General features: G+C 42.6%; 1 protein-coding gene across 10 annotated transcripts in view; it reads right to left on the minus strand.

The window, feature by feature from the left end:
- Positions 1–16,326, minus strand: part of DUSP16 (dual specificity phosphatase 16) — a 91,375-nt gene extending 75,049 nt beyond the window's left edge. For 3 of the 10 annotated variants that reach the window (XM_001084619.5, XM_028829264.2, XM_077953646.1), the window contains exon 1: positions 15,579–16,326. The gene's annotated coding sequence lies outside the window, so the exon portion shown is untranslated. Of the gene's footprint in view, positions 1–14,240; positions 14,424–14,456; positions 15,503–15,578 lie in introns of those variants that run through there. The other 7 variants (XM_077953650.1, XM_028829265.2, XM_077953647.1 and 4 more) reach the window with 5 other exon arrangements.
- Positions 16,327–19,705: the final 3,379 nt, after the last annotated feature.

A 19,705-nucleotide genomic window follows, 5' to 3' on the forward strand; every position in this document is an offset into this window, starting at 1 on the left:
ACTTTCAGAGGCCAAGGTGGGTGGATCACCTAAGGTCAGGAGTTCGAGACTAGCCTGGCCAACATGGCAAAACCCCATCTCTACCAAAAATACAAAAATTAGCTAGGCGTGGTGGCGCCCACCTGTAATCCCAGCTACTCAGGAGACTGAGGCAGGAGAATCGCGTGAACCCAGGCAGAGGTTGCAGTGAGCTGAGATAGCACCACTGCACTCCAGCCTGGGCGACAGAGCGAGACTCGGTCTCAAACAAAACAAACAAAAAAAAAAGCAAAAAACAAAAATACACCGTCCAATGAACTTTTCACCTTCTACTTCCCTATCACCGTGAGTAGGCTTAAAAAAAATCGCAAAACATACTACCATGTATCTCCAGGGCCTCCCAAGTACAAGCTCTACCACTCTAGGACATACCCACCACAGGACTTGTGTACAGCAGCAGTTAAAAAACAAACATTTAAGCCCAGGATTCTGAGGTGATACCATGCTATAAGCAGGAAAGTAAGATCAAAAGTTAGAAAACCAAAGATCCACCAAAGCTTTGGTGGAGTGCTACCTTCTAGCTATTTGCTGGCAGCAAAGATTTCTCAGTGTAAGAGTTAGATACTACTGAGATTCCAAGGAAATCTTAGACACAAGAAGTTAGTTGGTAAAAGGCAATGGTTGCAAAATTTAGAATTTTAGAGCTGGAAGAAACCTTAGATATCACCTAGTCCATCCCTCTGGTTTACGGATAATGAGAAGAGGGAAGAAGAAGAGAATCAACCCGAGCCCTCCAAATCCTCTTGGGAGTATGAAACCCTGACTAAGCAGTACTGGTAAGAGCAGGAGAAGCAGAGATGAGTTACTCTACTCCACTCACTCCATTTTTGCATCCCTGAACTATATCACATCTAATCTGTGAGTTTTAAGTAGCTGATTCACAGTTTTAAAAAAGGCATCCTACAACTCAACAAAAATCTAAAATAATCCAATTTTAAAATGGGCAAAGGACTTGATAAACATTTCTCCCAAGATGATATATAAATGGCCAACTATTTGAAAAGATGCTGAACATCACCAATCACCAGAGAGATGCAAATTAAAACCACAATGAGGTATCACATCACACCCATTAGTACAGCTAAAAACAAGTGTTGACCAGGCACAGTGGCTCACGCCTGTAGTAATCACAGCACTTTGAGACGCCGAGGCAGGCGGATCACCTGACGTAAGGAGTTCAAAACAAGCCTGGCCAGCATGGTGAAACCCCATCTCTATTAAATATACAAAAATTAGCCGGGCCTGGCTACTCGCATGCGCCTGTAATCCCAGCTACTCGGGAAGCTGAGGAAAGAGAATCGCTTGAACCTGGGAGGCAGAGGTTGCAGTGAGCCAAGATCTGCCACTGCACTCCAACCTGGCGACACAGTGAGACTCTGTTTCAAAAAGAAAAAGAAAAAAAAGAAAGATTTTGCAATAAATCTCTTACTTTTTTTTGCTGTGTTCCTCCCAACCTTTTATAATCTAAAGGTGTCAAGAACTGCTCCAGGATACTATCTTCCTTCTCCCAAACCATCCCACAGAAGCAGCCAGCTAACACACTGCTCTTAGAGTAAGCAGGGCAGGTCTGCAATCATGGAGAAAAGGGGAAATCATCAGCAGGGGATTTCAAGCGGCTTGTCCTCCACTTCTAATCATGACTTTATCTCTTGGCCTAGAAAAAGCAGAGACTAGGGTGATGGACCCCAAGTTGAAAAACCCCTAGGGCATAAAAATGAGTCTTTTATCGTGTTTTGTTTAAACTGTGAATAGTAATCCATAAAGAAATGCTAAAAACAAGCATAAGCTCCTGATGACCAAGGCCATATGCATCTTCACTGCATCCCTTCTAAAGCCTTACTCACAGAAGTCACTAACTACTTATTCATGCTGGTAACAAGGACCCTATGGACTAAATATATTTTTTGCCCAGAAAAATGCCTATTAAAGCCAATGCACTTATTTTAATGAGTGAATTAGGGTCATTGCCATATAAAAATCTCCACTGATTTCACAATAACTTAAAACTTCAATAAAACTACTTTTTCCAAGCAAGTGAATACCATACTCCCTAACACTTGGTACTTGGAAACCCCCACCCCACCCCCATTGTAACTGTGTCTCTTTGAACATCACATTAGCTACATATAATGAGACAATCACTGGCAGCATCTAAAACCACACAAGCCATTCATTTACCACAAAATTCACTTGAGTTTGTTTTTTGGTTGGGATTGCTGGAGGTATTTTAATGAAATACCTGGGCATTTCCTCAGAGCATTGTACTGAGAGTACTTTAATTACAGACAATATGCACATATGTATATCTTTCCCTATTAAAATAAAAATACAATTAGTCTTTCATTTTCAATGAAATATGAGTAAGTGCCCAAAAGCCAAAACCTAATTTTAGCTTTAGCCTTCTTTACCATCAACATCATCATTAGCGATACAACCCAGTCATCAAGATGACTGAAAAAGTGGCACTGCTGCTTTCCCCTGTATAACTGAAGACACAATTTCTACTAACAGAAATGGAATACTGGTAAGTTATTAAAAGGCAGACTATCTATTATAGTTATTTTAACCGTGTTTTGATAGAAATCCTTCAATTATATGTGCATCTCCTTGACTCCTGTTGCACCTAGCCCTGCACTTCCTCAGCTCCATTCTTCCAGGTCCAGCACACAGGGGAGCCCAGCTGACCCTGTAGTCTTCCTCTGTGCCCTCCATGCTTAGCTCCACTCTCTGTCCACAGCCTCATTGTGCCTACAGCTATTTCCATAATCACTGATGCCTACTCCCTGCACTCTTCTCTTACCATTTCTTCTTTCATTTATCTTCTGCCATCCCTTAGCTTTCCCAAAAGAAAAAAAGAAAAAAACAGTGAACAGTCTCCCCAGTTGGATGAAACAAACGACTGACAAGAGAAGTCCATTCTCCTTTCAAGTATGTTACCACCTCTCCCATTCCGTCATCCAAGAAAAAAAATGACTCAGTACCCCAGATTTTGAATACAAATATAAGTAAGTATGAATAGGTATGTGTGCATATATGTGGCCACAGTGCTTTTTTATTTAAAAAAAAAAAAAAAAAAGCAAATTTTCACTTTTTTATGTTATAAAGTGCTCTCACTGACTCTTCCCTTCTGTCTACCCTTCATCCAACACGCTCTGATGTTATATGATCTTCCACTCATAATGGTCTCCAGGCCACATAGCTCATCCTACACACTAGTATAGTCCCTTCTCCCTGACAAATTCATCAACTAAGTTGGACATGTTACTTTATTGATTTACATGCGTGTATCAGACCAGGCGCAGCTGGCACTTCAGGAGGCTGAGGCAGGTGGATCACCTGAGGTTAAAAGTTGAAGGCCAGCCTGGCCAACATGGTGAAACCCTGTCTCCACTAAAAATATAAAAATTAGCTAGGCATGATGGAGGGTGCCTGTAATCCCAGCTACTTGGGAGGCTGAGGTGAGAGAATCGCTTGAACCTGGGAGGTGGAAGCTGCAGTGAGCCAAGATCATGCCATTGCAGTCCAGCCTGGGTGACAGTGTGAGATTCCATCTTAAAAAAAAAAAAAAAAAAAAGTGTGTATCAGCCTGCTCTAAAAAGATGTCAGCACATGTTACTAGTTTACACCAGCAGTTTTCAAAGTGTGATCCAGAGATGAGAAAGGAACCCCTTCAAGGGATCTATAAAACTATTTTTGATAATATGAAGATGCTATCTGTCTTCTTCACTTTCATTCCCTCATGAGTGTACAACAGTGAATCAAGGATGCATGGTATGTGGTGATGATGTATCTATCACTCTGACAGCTAATAAAACACGTACTTGTATATTCTTCACTGCCTATCATTTTTTAAAAACCCAGTTTCACCCATCATTCTCAGCAAAGTAACACAGGAACAGAAAACCATATACCGCATGTTCTCACTCATAAGTGGAAGTTGAACAATGAGAACACACGGACACCGGAAGGGGAACATCACACACTGGGGTCTGTTGGGGGTTGGGGGACTAGGGGAGGGATAGCATTAGGAGAAATTCCTAATGTAGATGACGGGTTGATGGGTGCAGCAAACCACCATGGCATATGTATACCTATGGAACAAACCTGCACATTCTGCACATGTACCCCAGAACTTAAAGTATAATGAAAAAAAAAAAAGCCAGTTTTACTTAACAACATCCTTGATAAAATAATAAAAAGTATTAATTTTTAAAATGTCAACTCTTGAGAATTCGGCCTTTTTAATATTCTGTATGATGAAATAGGAAGCACACATAAAGCACTTCTGCTGCATACCTAAGTACAATGACTACCTTGGGGAAAAGCATTTATGCAATCGTCTGACTTACAAGTTTTTTTCATAGGACACCATTTTTGCTTTTTTGACTAGCAGACAATTTATGGTTATTCAGACTTTGGTATCTGGCAGACATTTTCTCTAAAATGACTAAAGTGAACCTGTCACTTTAAAAAAAAAAACGACAATATTGGGCTGGTCACCATGGCTCACACCTGTAACCCCAGCACTTCGAGAAGCCTAGGCAGGCAGATCACTTGAGGCCAGGAGTTCAAGACCAGCCTGGTCAACATGGCGAAACCCCATCTCTACTGAAAATACAGAAAAAAAAAAAAAAAAATCAGCCAGGCATGGTGCTGCATGCCTGTAGTCTGAGCTAGGCAGAGGTTGCAGTGAGCCAAGATCACACCACTGTACTCTAGCCTGGGCTACAGAGCGAGACTGTCTCTCAAAAAAAAAAAAAAAAAAGGGCCATATCTGTTGCCAATGATGTAACTTGAGCTTTCCTTTTTTTTTTTTTTTTTGAGGCGGAGTCTCGCTCTGTCGCCCAGGCTGGAGTGCAGTGGCGCGATCTCGGCTCACTGCAAGCTCCGCCTCCCGGGTTCCCGCCATTCTCCTGCCTCAGCCTCCCGAGTAGCTGGGACTACAGGCGCCGCCACCAAGCCCGGCTAATTTTTTTGTATTTTTTTAGTCAGGGGTCAGGAGTTTGAGACCAGCCTGGCCAACATGGCGAAACCCTGTCTCTACTAAAAAAATACAAAAATTAGCTGGGCATGGTGGTACGCGCCTGTAATCCCAGCTACTCGCAAGGCTGAGGCAGGAGAATCACTTAAACCCGGGAGGCGGAGGTTGCAGTGAGCTGAGATTACACCACTGCACTCCAGCCTGGGCGACAGAGCAAGACTCTGTCTCCAAAAAAAAAAAGAATTTACCAATTGTTGAGTTTTGATGTAACACAAATATTCACAATTACATGAAAAGACTATGAAAATACCCCACCCTTCTTCAACTATGTATCTGTGGGCAGCCAAGTTTTCTTCACATATCAACCAACGTATCACAACAGATTGAATACAGGAGCAATTATGCAAACCCAGCTATCTTCTATAAAGAAATATACTAAAGAGAATGGCAAAACATAAAACAATGCCATGTTTCTCACCAGATTTTTTTGTGTGTTGGAATATCTTTTTCATAAAAGTATCTTATTTTTATCAACCCTCTAATGTTTGTTTTTTCTTTTCCTTTCTTTTCTTTTCTTTTCTTTTTTTTTGAGATGGAGTCTCACTCTGTCGCCCAGGCTGGAGTGCATGGTGCAATCTCAGCTCACTGCAACCTCTGCCTCCTGGGTTCAAGCGATTCTCGTGCCTCAGCCTCCTGAGTAGCTGGGATTACAGGCGCCCGCCACCACACCCAGCTAATTTTTATATTTTTAGTAGAGATGGGGTTTTACCATGTTGGTCAAGCTGGTCTTGAACTCCTGACCTCATGAGATCCACCCACCTCAGTCTCCCAAAGTGCTGGGATTACAGGCGTGAGCCACTGTGCCTGGCATAATGTTTGTTATTTTTTAAATAAATATTTTAAACATTTTTCAGTTTTAATTTCTAATGTTAAGTATTGATAGATATAGTCTATATAAACAAAAGATTTTTGGAGTCCTCAAAAATTTTTAGGAGTATAAATGTGTCCTGAGACCAAAATGTTTGAAAACCATTGGTTTATAGTACAACAAAAGAGCACTTTTACATATATGTATATAAGAGTGGAGACCTGAATATGAATCAGAAGATCGTGGCTCTAATTCTAGCACCACTTCTTACTTGCTCTAGGATTTCAATAAATTACTTTCTCTCTCTAAAGCCTTAGCTTCCTCATCTGTAAAATGGATAACTCATGTCTTCTAAGGATAAAAGAGACAAAACATGTAAAAGTGACTCATAAACGACAAGGTACATTATTATTACAAGATTTCAAAGTTAAGCATTTTAAACACTTCTTATGATGTTTTGTTTTCTTGTTTTCAAAACAGGGTCTCACTCTGTTGCCCAGGCTGGAGTGCACTGGCGCTAACAGAGCTCACTGCAGCCTTGACCTGCCAGGCTCAGGTGATCCTCCCACTTCAGCCCCATGAGTGGCTGGGACTACAGGTGTGCATCACCACACCCAGTCAATTTTTTGTATTTTTTGTGGAGACAAGGTTTCACCATGTTGCCCAGGCTGGTCTACTCCTGCCCTCAAGTGATCCGCCCACCTCAGCCTCCCCAAGTGCTGGGATTACAGGCATGAGCCACCATGCCTGCCTGTGTCTTATGATATATCACGAAATTTTCCTTATTCTTAAAATTTTATTACTAGAAACAGAACTTACAGAAAATGCCAAGTGCAGGCCAGGAGCAGTGGATCACGCCTGTAATCCTAGCACTTTGAGAGGCAAGATAGGTGGATCACTTGAAGTCAGAAGTTCGAGAACAGCCTGGCCACCATGGTGAAACCACATCTCTACTAAAAATACAAAAATTAGCTGGCGTAGTGGCGCACGCCTGCAATCCCAGCTACTTGGGAGGCTGAGGCAGGAGAGAATCTTTTGAACCCAGGAGGCAGAGGTTGCAGTGAGCTGAGATTGCGCCACTGCACTCCAAACTGGGTGACAGAGTAAGACTGGGTCTCAAAAGAAAAAAAAGCCAAGTGTAGATTTTTGAGTAGCCAATTAGCTTAAATGTCCAAGCATATAATTTTATTTTATTTTATTTTATTTAGCAGAGATGGAGTCTCACCATGCTACCTAGGCTGGTCTCAAACTCCTGGCCTCAAGCGATCTTCCCACCTCAGCCTCCCAAAGTGCTGGATCACAAGAATGAACCATCACACCCAACCCAACAACATAATTTTATTGCATTTAATTTCTTACCCTACAGTTATAATTGGTTATATATTTTAACTCATTATTAGGGACATTTCCAAATATACACAAATGTGCAGAAAATAAACCCCAACTTACCCATTACTCAGCTTCGACAATTTTCAAAAATTTACCAATACTCTTTTATTCATTTCCCACTTCTGTGTGTTTGTGCCCATCCTGAAGTTTTTTTTGTTTTGTTTTGTTTTGTTTTGAGACGGAGTCTCGCTCTGTCCCCAGGCTGGAGTGCAGTGGCCGGATCTCAGCTCACTGCAAGTTCCATCTCCTGGGTTTACACCATTCTCCTGCCTCAGCCTCCCGAGTAGCTGGGACTACAGGCGCCCGCCACCTTGCCCGGCTAGTTTTTTGTATTTTTTAGTAGAGACGGGGTTTCAACGGGTTCGCCAGGATGGTCTCGATCTCCTGACCTCGTGATCCGCCCGTCTCGGCCTCCCAAAGTGCTAGGATTACAGGCTTGAGCCACCGTGCCCGGCCCATCCTGAAGTTTTTTAAAATGAGTATTAGGCATCATTTTATTTTGCCTATAAGTACCTCTATATGTATTTTTAACACATGAAAATATTTTAATATAACCACAATACCACTATTATAGCTAAAAATATTACGGTTGTAATTACTAAATATCACCTAATATATATTCCATTTTCAAGTTTCCCGACTGTCTCAAAAAAAGTCTTTGTTAGTTTTTGGTTGGTGGGTATTATCAAAATATCACTGACCAGTTCTTTTTCAAGTGAACCCAAGATGTTTAACTAAAGCTAGGAAGGAAGAGGAAATAATACTATGCTTCATATACCATGTACAATTTACAAACAAGTCAAGAACTATCTTCCCAAGGAATTTTCTTCTCCACCAACCAAACAACAACAACAAAAAACAAGCAACAACAAATAAACCCACTACAAAATAAGCCAGCATGGCGATACATATACCTTAGTGTTCTGAGAAGTGATCCAAAGAGGACACAGCTCAGCTGCTCGGGGAGGGAAGGAGCTGTTACACTATGAGCTGAAAAAGGTGACTGGAAACCACCACCCATCATTTTGGAAAGGAAGAAGTCAGGTCAGCCACAGAGTCAAAGCTGGAGGTGAGGTCAGAGACCCTGTTCTAGAGTAAGCCTATTGCTCAAACAAGAGTCCACACCCAAGACTGTAAGTCAACCCCTGGCAAACTGCAACTCAAAGCTCAAAACACAGTGCTCTAAGCTAGAGATATAACAGAACTGCTATAAAAAGCAACAGTAGTAAGAACTGATTCAAATTATTCGGCAAACATTTATCAAAAGCCTACTTACTCTACTATCCTAGGATATAAATTGTATATTTAAAAAACTAGTATACAATGTATACAATAAGTAGCATATACTTCTCTACACATCTTTCCCCATTTAAGAGAAATTATGGATATATTAAATATTAATTATCTTGCCATACCATTACAATTTATCTTTTTTCTATAAACGCAATTTGCCCCACCACCCCAACATACACAGACATTAAAACAAACTTGAATTCTTCTGTCTTTCCCAAACCAAATATTTTTGAGGAGTACAAGTGAGACTAACTTTTATTACACATACCACAGACCCAGTGCATTTATAGCTGTAATTCTTTTCTAAATTAAGGCCAAGCACGGTGGCTCACATATGTAATCCCAGTGGTTTGGGAGGCCGAGGTAGGAGGATTGCTTGAGCCCAGGAGTTTTAAGACCAGCTGGGCAACATAGCAAGACCCTGTCTCTACAAAAAATAAAAAATTAACTAGGTATGGTTGCACAGGCCTATAGTCCTAGCTATCTGGGAGGCTGAGGTGGGAGGATCCCTTGAATCGAGGAGGTCAGGGCTGTAGTGAGCTGTGATTACACCACTGCACTCCAGCTTGGGTGACAGAGCAAGACCATGTCTCAAAAAAATAAAAATTGAAAACAATTAAATAAATCAAGCATTTAGTTTAGGAGGAAATCAAGAGAGCACTAAAGAATTTCCTACCTTGTATTGAAATTGTTTCCCGTAGGTTTATCTCAAGTATTTTATAGATGAAAATTGGTTAGGTGCACACAAAATAATTCTTGAGGGATTTGGTTCTATAGACACACTTAATATCAACCCTTTTTAAAATCCTTCACCTCAATTTCACCTATAAAAAAGTTTTGCTGGTCACAGTGGCTTGTGCCTGTAATCCTATCACTTTCAGAGACTAAGGCAGGAGGACGGCTTAAAGCCAGGAGTTTGAGACCAGCCTGGGCAACAAAGAGAGACCCCATCTCTATAAAAATAATAAAAATAAAAAATAATAATTAGGCAGGCGTGGTGGCATGCACCTGTGGTCTCAGCTACTTGGGAGGCTGAGACGGGAAGATTGCTTGAGCCCAGGAGTTTGAGACTACAGTGAGCTATGATTGCTCTATTGCACTTCGGCCTGGGTGACAGAGACAGACCCCATCTCTTAAAAAAAAAAAAAAAAAAAAAAAAAAAATTAAATTTAAAACTGCAAAAAGAGTGAAGGGCACATATTTCTTTTTTTTTTTTTTTTTTTTTTTTTTTTTTTTGAGATGGAGTCTTGCTCTGTGCCCCAGGCTGGAGTGCAGTGGCCGGATCTCGGCTCACTGCAAGCTCCACCCCACCCGGGTTCACGCCATTCTCCTGCCTCAGCCTCCCGAGTAGCTGGGACTACAGGCGCCCGCCACCTCGCGCGGCTAATTTTCTTGTATTTTTAGTAGAGACGGGGTTTCGCCATGTTAGCCAGGATGGTCTCGATCTCCTGACCTCGTGATCTGCCCGTCTCGGCCTCCCAAAGTGCTGGGATTACAGGCTTGAGCCACCGCGCCCGGCCAGGGCACATATTTCTTAAAGAATGCTTAAGAAGAACAAACTGTGCCCCAAAACATGAAATAGCTCCTGATAATATCAGTTTTTAGTTGATGACTATGAAGGACATCTTCTAAACAATAACAAAACAAATCTGGTAGTCAAATAACCACAGGAAAGATCAAAACTTCCCCATTTTGGAACATTTTTGCTTTAGGTTTTTACTATTTGGGGTAATACAGGAAAAAAATATGCCATCGGGACAAAAGCTGAACAGATGTCATCCCTTACCCTAGTTTACCTACTGGTAATTAAGCCCAACAGTTTATTGTCTGTACATCTTTTCTTTTGTATATTCCCATACAAAACAATCTCTGGAATTTAGCTTCACTTTATGACACTATTGTGATTATTGTTCCTAACAGAAAGAGTCTAACCTAAGAATATAGCCCAATACATGAAAAACCTAACTGAACAGTAAACAATGATATTAATCTCATTGTAAAAAACATGAGATTCTTAGCAAATGGCAGCAAAAGAATTATGAATAAATTAATGAGGCATTAAAAAAAAAAAATCTAAAGTTTCTGGCCAGGCGTGGTGGCTCACACCTGTAATCCCAGCACTCTGGGAGGCCGAGGCAGGTGGATCACGAGGTCAGGAGATCGAGACCATCCTGGCCAACATGGTGAAACCCCATCTCTACTAAAATACAAAAAAAAATTAGCCAGGTGCAGTGGCACACGCCTGTAGTCCCAGCTACTCGGGAGGCTGAGGCAGGGGAATCGATTGAAACCAGGAGGCGGAGGTTGCAGTGAGCCGAGATGGCGCTATTGCACTCCAACCTGATGACAGAGCAAGACACACTCCATCTCAAAAAAAAAAAACAAAAAAAAAAAACACTAAGTTTCCATGCCTTGACCGAAAAAAGTCACACAGGTTTCTTTTTCTTTAATTCACGTTTCTTTTTTTAAAAGCTGGTTAATGTGTAGATTTTATTCAAATTCATTGGGACTGTACATGAATATTAAAAAGTTGTAACATGAAGACTATTCATTAGACTATGATAGGCAAAGCAAGTGATTCACAGAATAAGTACGATTTATTGACCCTGATCATTACCTTTACTACTTACCACTATTTAATATTACTTTTTTAATGTACTGTTTACTTGCTTATTGTCTTTGTTTATTGTCCTGTCTTCTCCCACTAGAATGTAAGTTATGTAAGGGCAAAAACCTTCTCTTATTTTTCACTGTATGGCCAGGATCTAGCACTTCGTAGAAGCTCAGCATAAATTTGCTGAATGAGATGGGTGAATGAATACCTTCTGCCTTTGACCTCCGCCACTTCCCTTTCTCCATACACATGTTAACCAATCTTTAACGCCAGGGTCAAACTCTATTATCTCTATGAAGATTACCTCCCTGAGCCCTCTTTCTCTTTTGTACCTGAATTTGGCACTTGCCAGCTGTCTGGTAATTGTTTATCTTTGCATGTGTATCTCCCTTAAAATTTTTATAATCTTGTTCTCCGTAAGAACATGGACCAGCGTCCCCGACTTTTGGCATCCATCTCGGCACACGTAAACAGCACGCTGTTAACAAATGTTTTGCTTGATTCATATCAGTAATTAATCCAGAAATTCAGTTAATAATTTCAGTTTTTTATAATGTATCCCTCCCTTTAACTCAAAATAGGCCATGATATTATAGTGAATCCCTCTTTAATTTCTGACAATTTAAAATTTTACATTCTCATAATTATAATTAATGCTCATAATTTACTCCATCACTCTCCCTCAAGATTTTTTTTTTTTTGATACAGTGTCTTGCTCTGTTGCCCAAGCTGAAGCGCAGCAGTACGATCATAGCTCACTGCAGCCTTGACCTCCCAGGCTCAAGAAATCCTCCCACTTCAGCCTCCCAAGTAGCTGGCACCACAGCCGCCTACCATACCTGGCTAATTTTTTGATTTTCTTTGGAAACAAGGTCTATGTTGCCTAGGCTGGTCTCAACACCTGAGCTCAAGTGATCCTCCTGCCTTAGCCTCTTAAAGTGCTGGGATTATAGGAATGAGCCACCACACCTGGCCTACATTTTTTAATGTAATAAAAAATCTTGTCAGTTTGTAGCAATACCTATAATGATGTTTCTAACCCCAATCAAGAAGGGCGTGAAGTTTCATTACTCTCTCTTGTTGCTGAGGTATCAGAGGGCATTTTTCCATTTATTCCTCTTTCCTTTCATGACAAGATGTATTCCATTCCCTTCCTTTCTGATCATACTTCTGGCAAGCTTTTATTATTTCTCTGTACCTGTCCAAGGCCAAGGTAATCTGTCTTACATCCTTCTTTTGAGCCACTGTTTCCTCCAGTTATGTATTTGATTAAAATTCTAACTCCCCGTCTCAATCCATCTGTGTAGGAGAACTGCCTCTTCGTAAAGCCTGAGCCTGCTTCTTTAAATTCAGTCAACCTTTATGAACCTCTCTTCACACAGCCAACCCTTGATCATCAAGGATAATGAAATGCATACAAATAACAGATTGTCTACAACACAAGAAAATCAGAAAAAAAAATTGACATCTGGTTTTGGAATTTATCATATGTCGCTTTGGGCAAGACTTATTTTCCTAATTATGTTTTTTGTTTAAGCCAACATTCGGATTTTCTTTTACAATGGTGAATATCTCAGTTTTAAATGATCAGGAAATTTCTTTTAAAGCCAATCAAGCATCAACTATGGTTTTTCCTGTGAAATCTTTTTAACTAGCCCCTTTCATCTGTTGAAATCCGTCATAAAATCTGTTTTGTTTCCTCTAAATTATCTCCTTATTTTCTTGGGATTCTGATCCAAATGAGTTCACCCTATATTAATTTACTTCTTCAAACTAAAGTACCTTTTGCTTGAGAACTCAACGCATTCTAAAAACACTGAACGTCCAGTGAAATTTTTAGTTCAGGTAACACGAAGTAGAAAACTATTTTTGTCTAGGAAAACTTAGAGTTCTAGGATAAATTATTACACTGGTAATTCTAGCAAATTATGTTTAGCAGGATTTTAGGAGTAGCAGAAAATTGAAAAAAGTTAATACTGGACAGCTATATACGTCTGCTTCACCAATATATTAATCCCATATGCTAAAAACTGTATGAAATTAAATTCCCAGTACAGGAATTTACAGAAAATAGCATCAAAACACACTTACACATAAATCCTGCCTCTTCTCCTGATCCCTACCTAAACTCTGCAACCTTCTCACACCTACTCTTCCCCCCTCCCATCTCAGCCTCACTGCCACTCTCAAGTGTCCCACAAATAATTTTTAAATGTGTAGGAAAAAGGAAAAGAACTGGGATAACAGGATCTCCTCTTTTGCTGCCTTCTCAGTCACTGCCATTAAGTTTTTGGCCCAAGAGACTCCAACGCCCAATTTTACATGTCTATTTTTATTTTATAGGTACACACAACCACCAAACTGAACAAAAGGACAGGGCATTCTCAATTGAAAAAGGAGCAAAACTGGCTAATTCTGCAGTTCTGTTCCTAGCCCCCTCCATAATCATGCACTATGATCATTTGGCACCATAATCAAGCCAAATGAGATATTTTACTTTGAGTTGCTGATATAGCAGAGGTTAATACTAAAAAAAAATAATAATTACCACAGTTTACACATTTTTTTATCTGAATGTACATTTATAGTACTTGAACCGAGTTATTTTCAATACACTATTCACATTAACAAAATTCAAAATAAGTTCATTTCTAATTTTTCCCCCCATGTAGAATTTTGATAAATGCAAAACTTATTTTGCCTAAAATCCAACTCTTGGGCTGCTGTTATTCAGCCTAAATTTTTATATAAGACTGCAAATGTTAGCCAAATTTAAAAAAAATTTTAATGCAACTTTCCACATTGTCTTCAAACTCAGTAAATTCCACAATTTTAAAACACAAAAACCTTTCACCGTGCCTACTCACATTTTTACTAAAATCCCTACACAAAGCCATACATTCTGCTTTTCATTTTACTTCTCCAAGCTGCTGCCTTCACCAAATAGACTCCACGAGCCTCCCAAGTGGTATCCACCAATATATGTGATTCTCAAGGAAAAGTGTTAAAGAGTAATTAATTCAATTGGTACGAAATCTCTTCTTTTACAATTTTACCTTAACTTTAAAAAGGCTTTTCTTGATGGAGATGAAAATCCTTTGAGGAAACGGTTGTCATTTACATGGACTCTCCATCAGCCCCATAAGGTGAGTGGCATAAAGAGGCATTTTCTCTGACAGTCTCAGTTCCCCAAACACTAGTCCTAAGCTTTTGCATGGATGGTAAATTTCACACACAAACACCCGGAAAAGAAAGAAGAGAAAGAAACATACCTGGTTTATTTTCTAAACAGGTTTGATAGGTTTGGTTCACTTGGAAGAGCAGATTATTTACTTATAATCTTTTAAAACAGAAGTGGCAGCCAGAGCACTGGGTAAATAAAAACTTCACAGAGTTTTAAAACCCTGCATCTTAACTCACTTCCCTTTGGTTCAAGGGGACGGCACAGCAAACCCCACGGCAAATGAGATTATGCAACAGGCTTTTTCGTCCCCACCTTATTCATCACAGGCTGGTTAGAGGTGTGCTTTCTCCAATCTGAGACACCCACGACTTCAAAACGCCAAGAACCCTTGCAGCTGATGTTTTCTAAACTTCTTTAGGATTTTGCAGTATCCATTCATTTTCAGATCTACTTGCATTTTCTCTGGTTCATTACTGGTATTCTTTAGGAAATAAACCCAGCATCTGAAGATATTTCCCTCTGTGGTGTTCCATTACATGAAACTACACGTGATACACAGACCCTGGGCTTTTTTATTTCTCACGTTTTGCAGCTAGTGTAAATAAAGAAGTCACTAGGTATCGGGCCCCCCAACGCCAAGACCCGAGCCCCTGTCCGAAAATTGAGGGCTTTTTTGGTTGGTTGGTTGAAGAAAGCAGCACCGTCACCACCCAGGTGGCCTCGCTGATTACACCAAAGGCGAATTGGGGATAATGGGAACAGTCAGGCCGGGGCCCCACTTGGCAGGCGTGTTGTGTAACACTCGCGCCTGGAAGTGAGCAGCTTCGCCCGCGAAGGTGCCGCGTCCCGCGGCGGCCGCTCCTCTCGGCGGGGCCCGGTCCAAGCCCGCTCGCAGCGCAGCGGCCGGGAGCGCACCCACTGCGACCCCGCGTCCAGCCGCACGCCCCCTTCCCGCTCCGGCCAGCCTCCAGCCAGGCCTACACCCGCGCTTCAAACGCTCCTGCGGCCCCCGGCCGCGGTCGCCCCCACGCCGCCTCCCGAAAGGGTGGCCGGTACGCCCGGGAAGGCAGAGCCGGCGGGGCCAGAGCGCGGCTCCCCGCACCGGGAGTCGGGGCGCGCTGCGGAGCGTCCATGCGGCCGGGCGGCAAGGCGCCCCGGGCCCCGGACCCTCCCGCCCGCACACCCAGCGCGGCCCGCCAAGGCCACTTACTTTTGGGGCCGCCGACCTCCCAATTCCCTCAGAGGGAAACGAAAGTTGTCACGGCGTCTCCCCTCGGGCCCCCCTCGCCTCCCGGGCTTGCGAGGCGCCGCCGCGGAGCCGAGAGGGCGGCTGCGCTCCCGCTCGCGTCCCGTCCCGTCGCTCTCCTCCTCCTCTTCTTTTCACTATATTATCTTCTCCTTCTCTGAGGGGTGGGTGGGGGCGGGAGGCTTAGGAAGAGAGGAGACGCTCGCAACTTTTCTTCACTCTTTCTCTTCCACCCTCCCCCCCAATCAGCCTTCAAAAAAAATGTCGAAGGAGATGAAGAACTTAGGGAGGTAAAGGTGGGGGGTCGCGTTGTGAAAGCGGGGGCTGAGGGGAGGGAGAGGTGGTAATAATCGTTCAAAAACTGATTAAAGCCCCCCGAACACTGATACATAGAAAGAGGGGGAAAGGCGGGGGGGGTGGGGTGGGGGGTTGGGGGAAAGAGAAAGAGTCGCTGGTCAGGAAACTTCAAGCGCGGATGAGGTCATTGGTTTAAAAATAAAGAGATGGCGTCACTTGAAACCAATCCCAGTGAATGAACTCAGCGGAGCCCCGGGGAAAGGAGGAGACAGGCGAGGGCAGGGCGGTGGGCGCCGGGCGGGGCCGCGCGCCCGCCCATCCCGCGGCCGCCCGAGGCCGGAGCGCGGCTCCGCGCCTCGTTCCGGCCGCTCGGGGAGGGGTCAGGTCATGTTCTCTTCCCGAGTCCGGCGACTCTGAGGCAGGTTCCGCGGGCGCCGCTGGGAGGAGCCGGAGCTGCCGGAGGAGGCGGCCCCGCGGCCTCCTACCCCTCCTCCTCCTCCTCCTCCTTCCGCGCCCGCGCGCCCGCCGCCCCCCGGGCTCGCGGCCCCGACCCCCTCCAGTGCTGCGCCCCAACAGGTATCGGAGGGTTTTCTCCTCACCCAGACCCAGAACCTTTCCCTCCTCCTTGAGTTGTTTCCAGCTGCCTCACCAACATCAAAAAACGCAAACACTGATTTGAGAGAATTACAATCGCTCGGTAAAAAGCCTGACGAATGCAAAAGGCAAGGCTCTGCCATCTCTCAGAAGTTACAGGTACTTCAAGAAAAATCACACTACTGTTGTCAGGCATTCAGCTACCTATATGTTTATGGTGAAAACCCCCTCATAAATGTTCCTACATTACTTTACTTATATTTACAAATACAAGGATAGCAGCCTACATTTTCTTTAAAAATGTTTTCTACAGGACGCAGCGCTGAAACATCTTTAAATCAGACCGGGGTTCACCGCCTCTTGAGAGGTACAAAACCCTTTATTGATTTAACTCCACGTACCTCGTGTATTTTATTATTTGAATTCATTAAAGTCTCTTTGTTTTGAGATGATATTACACACTTTGGAAAACGAGAGACCTGAGGTGGTGACAAACCAGGACTTGGAATCACTGAATAGGACAATCGGAGCTTTATTCCAATGTTCTTTGAGCATTTGAGCATGAAGCTGCTTCTACTGAGAAGTACTCACGTGGATATCACATAACAAAGATGTGATTAATGACGGAAAAGCCCCCTGCGAGTGGACTGCTCCATGAGCCAGAATTTATGTGTAGGGATAATCTAACTCTTAAAATATTCCGTTTGCAATGTGCCGGATTGGGACACTGGACCCTAAAGGCACTGTTTGTTGTGGCATATCCATGTGCACCCTGCCTAAAGCACTTTTTTCCACTAGCAAAAGAACTGAGAAGCAGGTTTGGGTGGGTTAGAAAGATAATGCACCCCTGTTACTACTTTTCTGCCTTTAAGTCCTGCAACTAAAGGGCATTCCTTATGATTGGTAATCATTGAAGGTTAGTGTTGCGGGGTAAGGTTCTGGGAACTTCTGGCCCATCTTTTATAGGAGGGAAAAAAGCCCATTTGAAGATGGGAGGCGCCCTAGCACCTCTGGCAGTAGTAGGTAAAGCCTGAAGGCCACAGATGGAGAAGCAACTTGGAGCCTATGCCTCTGGCCTCTGGAAGACTTCTGCTAGGCGAAGCAAATCTCTCCCACTGCTCCCTGTCCTCTGCTGGCCAGGAGGTGTTACTGCAGCTTCCCTGGGATTATTTCTGCTCTACCAGGAAACCCCTAAAAATCTACTAACTGTAGACCTTTGTTGGAGGTGTTGGGATTTTTAGGAATGAAAGAGAAGATAGTCCTTTTACTAGTGGTACAGAGCATGGATCTTGCCTGAAGGAAAGATTCGTGAGAATTAATGGTATCCCCTTTGCATGCCAAAGTTCCCGTAACCTTGCTTTAACTGACATGGCTTGAAACGTTTCTCCCCTTTCCTCAGTTACACAATTAAGTGTGTGTAATGTATGATGTGGTGCCATCATAGCTATCATGGAAGCCTCTCAGGGTATTTCATCTATTTCTGGAAACAAGACGTAGATTAAAGCTCATTAAAAACGAAATCAATGATTGAGTGATGTACAATATTGGTTAAAAGAGTCAGGGGTCGGGCACGGTGGCTTAAGCCTATAATTACACCACTTTGGGAGGCCGAGGCTGGTGGATCACGAGGTCAAGAGATCGAGACCATCCTGGCCAACATGGTGAAACCCCATCTCTACTAAAAATACAAAAATTAGCCGGGCATGGTGGTGGGCGCCTGTAGTCCCAGCTACTCAGGAGGCTGAGGCAGGAGAATCACTTGTACCTGGAAGACAGAGGTTGCGGTGAACCGAGATCATACCACTGCACTCCAGACTCCAGCCTGGCAACAGAGTGAGACTCCATCTCAAAAAAGAGAAAAGGAGCAATGTAGGCTGGGATTATAAGGGAAGGCACCTTATAAAGAGTTTTGACCTTATCCTTGAAGGATAATTCAGATTTAGTTTGCAGTGAAGAAGCCAGTGGAGGGACAATTCCAGAGGGCAAATGGCAATGAACCAAGACAAGGAGGTGGAATGAATGATGAGTAAGGTGTATTCAGGTGAGAGAAGAGTAAACCCTTCCAGTAGCAGTAGAAATCGGTATGTAGCAATTAGGTATGAGGTTAAGTTTAAGAGATACAGAGGCACATTGTGGAGGTACTTGAATGTTAAGATAAATAGATTGTTACCTGCCCAGCAGGTGAAGGAGAAACCACTAAACAAGTTTATTTCACCGAAGAGTACATTTCTCTTTCTTTTACTGAGAAAGGTTTTCTACATACTAACAATAAATATGTGGAAACAAAAACAGAACCGTTTACAATTGCTCCAAAGAACGTGAAATATTTACATGTAAATCTAACAAAACATGTACAAGATCTGTGTGCTGAAAATTATAAAATGCTGATGAAAGAAATTAAAGAAGACTAATTGGAATGGCATACTATATTCATGGATTGGAAGAATCAATAAAGATGTTATTTCTTCCCAAATTGATCTATAGATTTAACATAATTTTCATCAATATCCCAGTAAGATTGTTTGTAGTCATAGGCAATTTTAAACTAAAACAGTGTCCAACACATCTAGAGGGCTGAGTGCTAGATTCCCCCAGGATGGAGGAAGAGCACATAAACTTAGGGCACTAGCAAGGCAGGGAGTCCAAGATTTACAATCAGATAATCTAGAAAGAAGCTATTTTTGCTTCAGTACGTGTAAGTGTGTGGTTTAGTACTGTTTTTAGTTAGAGTTAAATATGGGGAAGGAGCACCAAAATTGCTAGTTAGAATTAAATATGGGGGAGGAGCACCATAATCCTTAGTGTTTAGACCCTCTTAAGGTCTTACTTAATCCCTCCCTGGCTGAAATTTATTCATTGACAAACAGCGATTGAGTGCCTACTACCCGTATGTGCCAGGCACTGCACCTAGCTCTGGGAATATGGTTATAAATAAGATAGGTAAGGCTCCCTATCTCATGAAACTAACATTCGAGCAGAGAGAGAAGACGGTAAGTCAATAAACAAAAACCACGGCCTGGACTGTGACAAGATGGACTACACGGGGAGAAAACTGGGTGAGGTGATAGTGAATGACTTAGGGTAGGGGTGAAGGTGGTGGGGGAAGTTCAAATGAAGAGGGGCATTTGAACTGAGACCTTAAGGATGGCAACAGGGGAAGTGGTCAGGGTAGAGAAAACAGGTCACTCTAAGACCCTTCA

The sequence above is a fragment of the Macaca mulatta genome, chromosome 11 (assembly GCF_049350105.2).
Source record: "Macaca mulatta isolate MMU2019108-1 chromosome 11, T2T-MMU8v2.0, whole genome shotgun sequence".
Lineage (NCBI taxonomy): Eukaryota > Metazoa > Chordata > Mammalia > Primates > Cercopithecidae > Macaca > Macaca mulatta.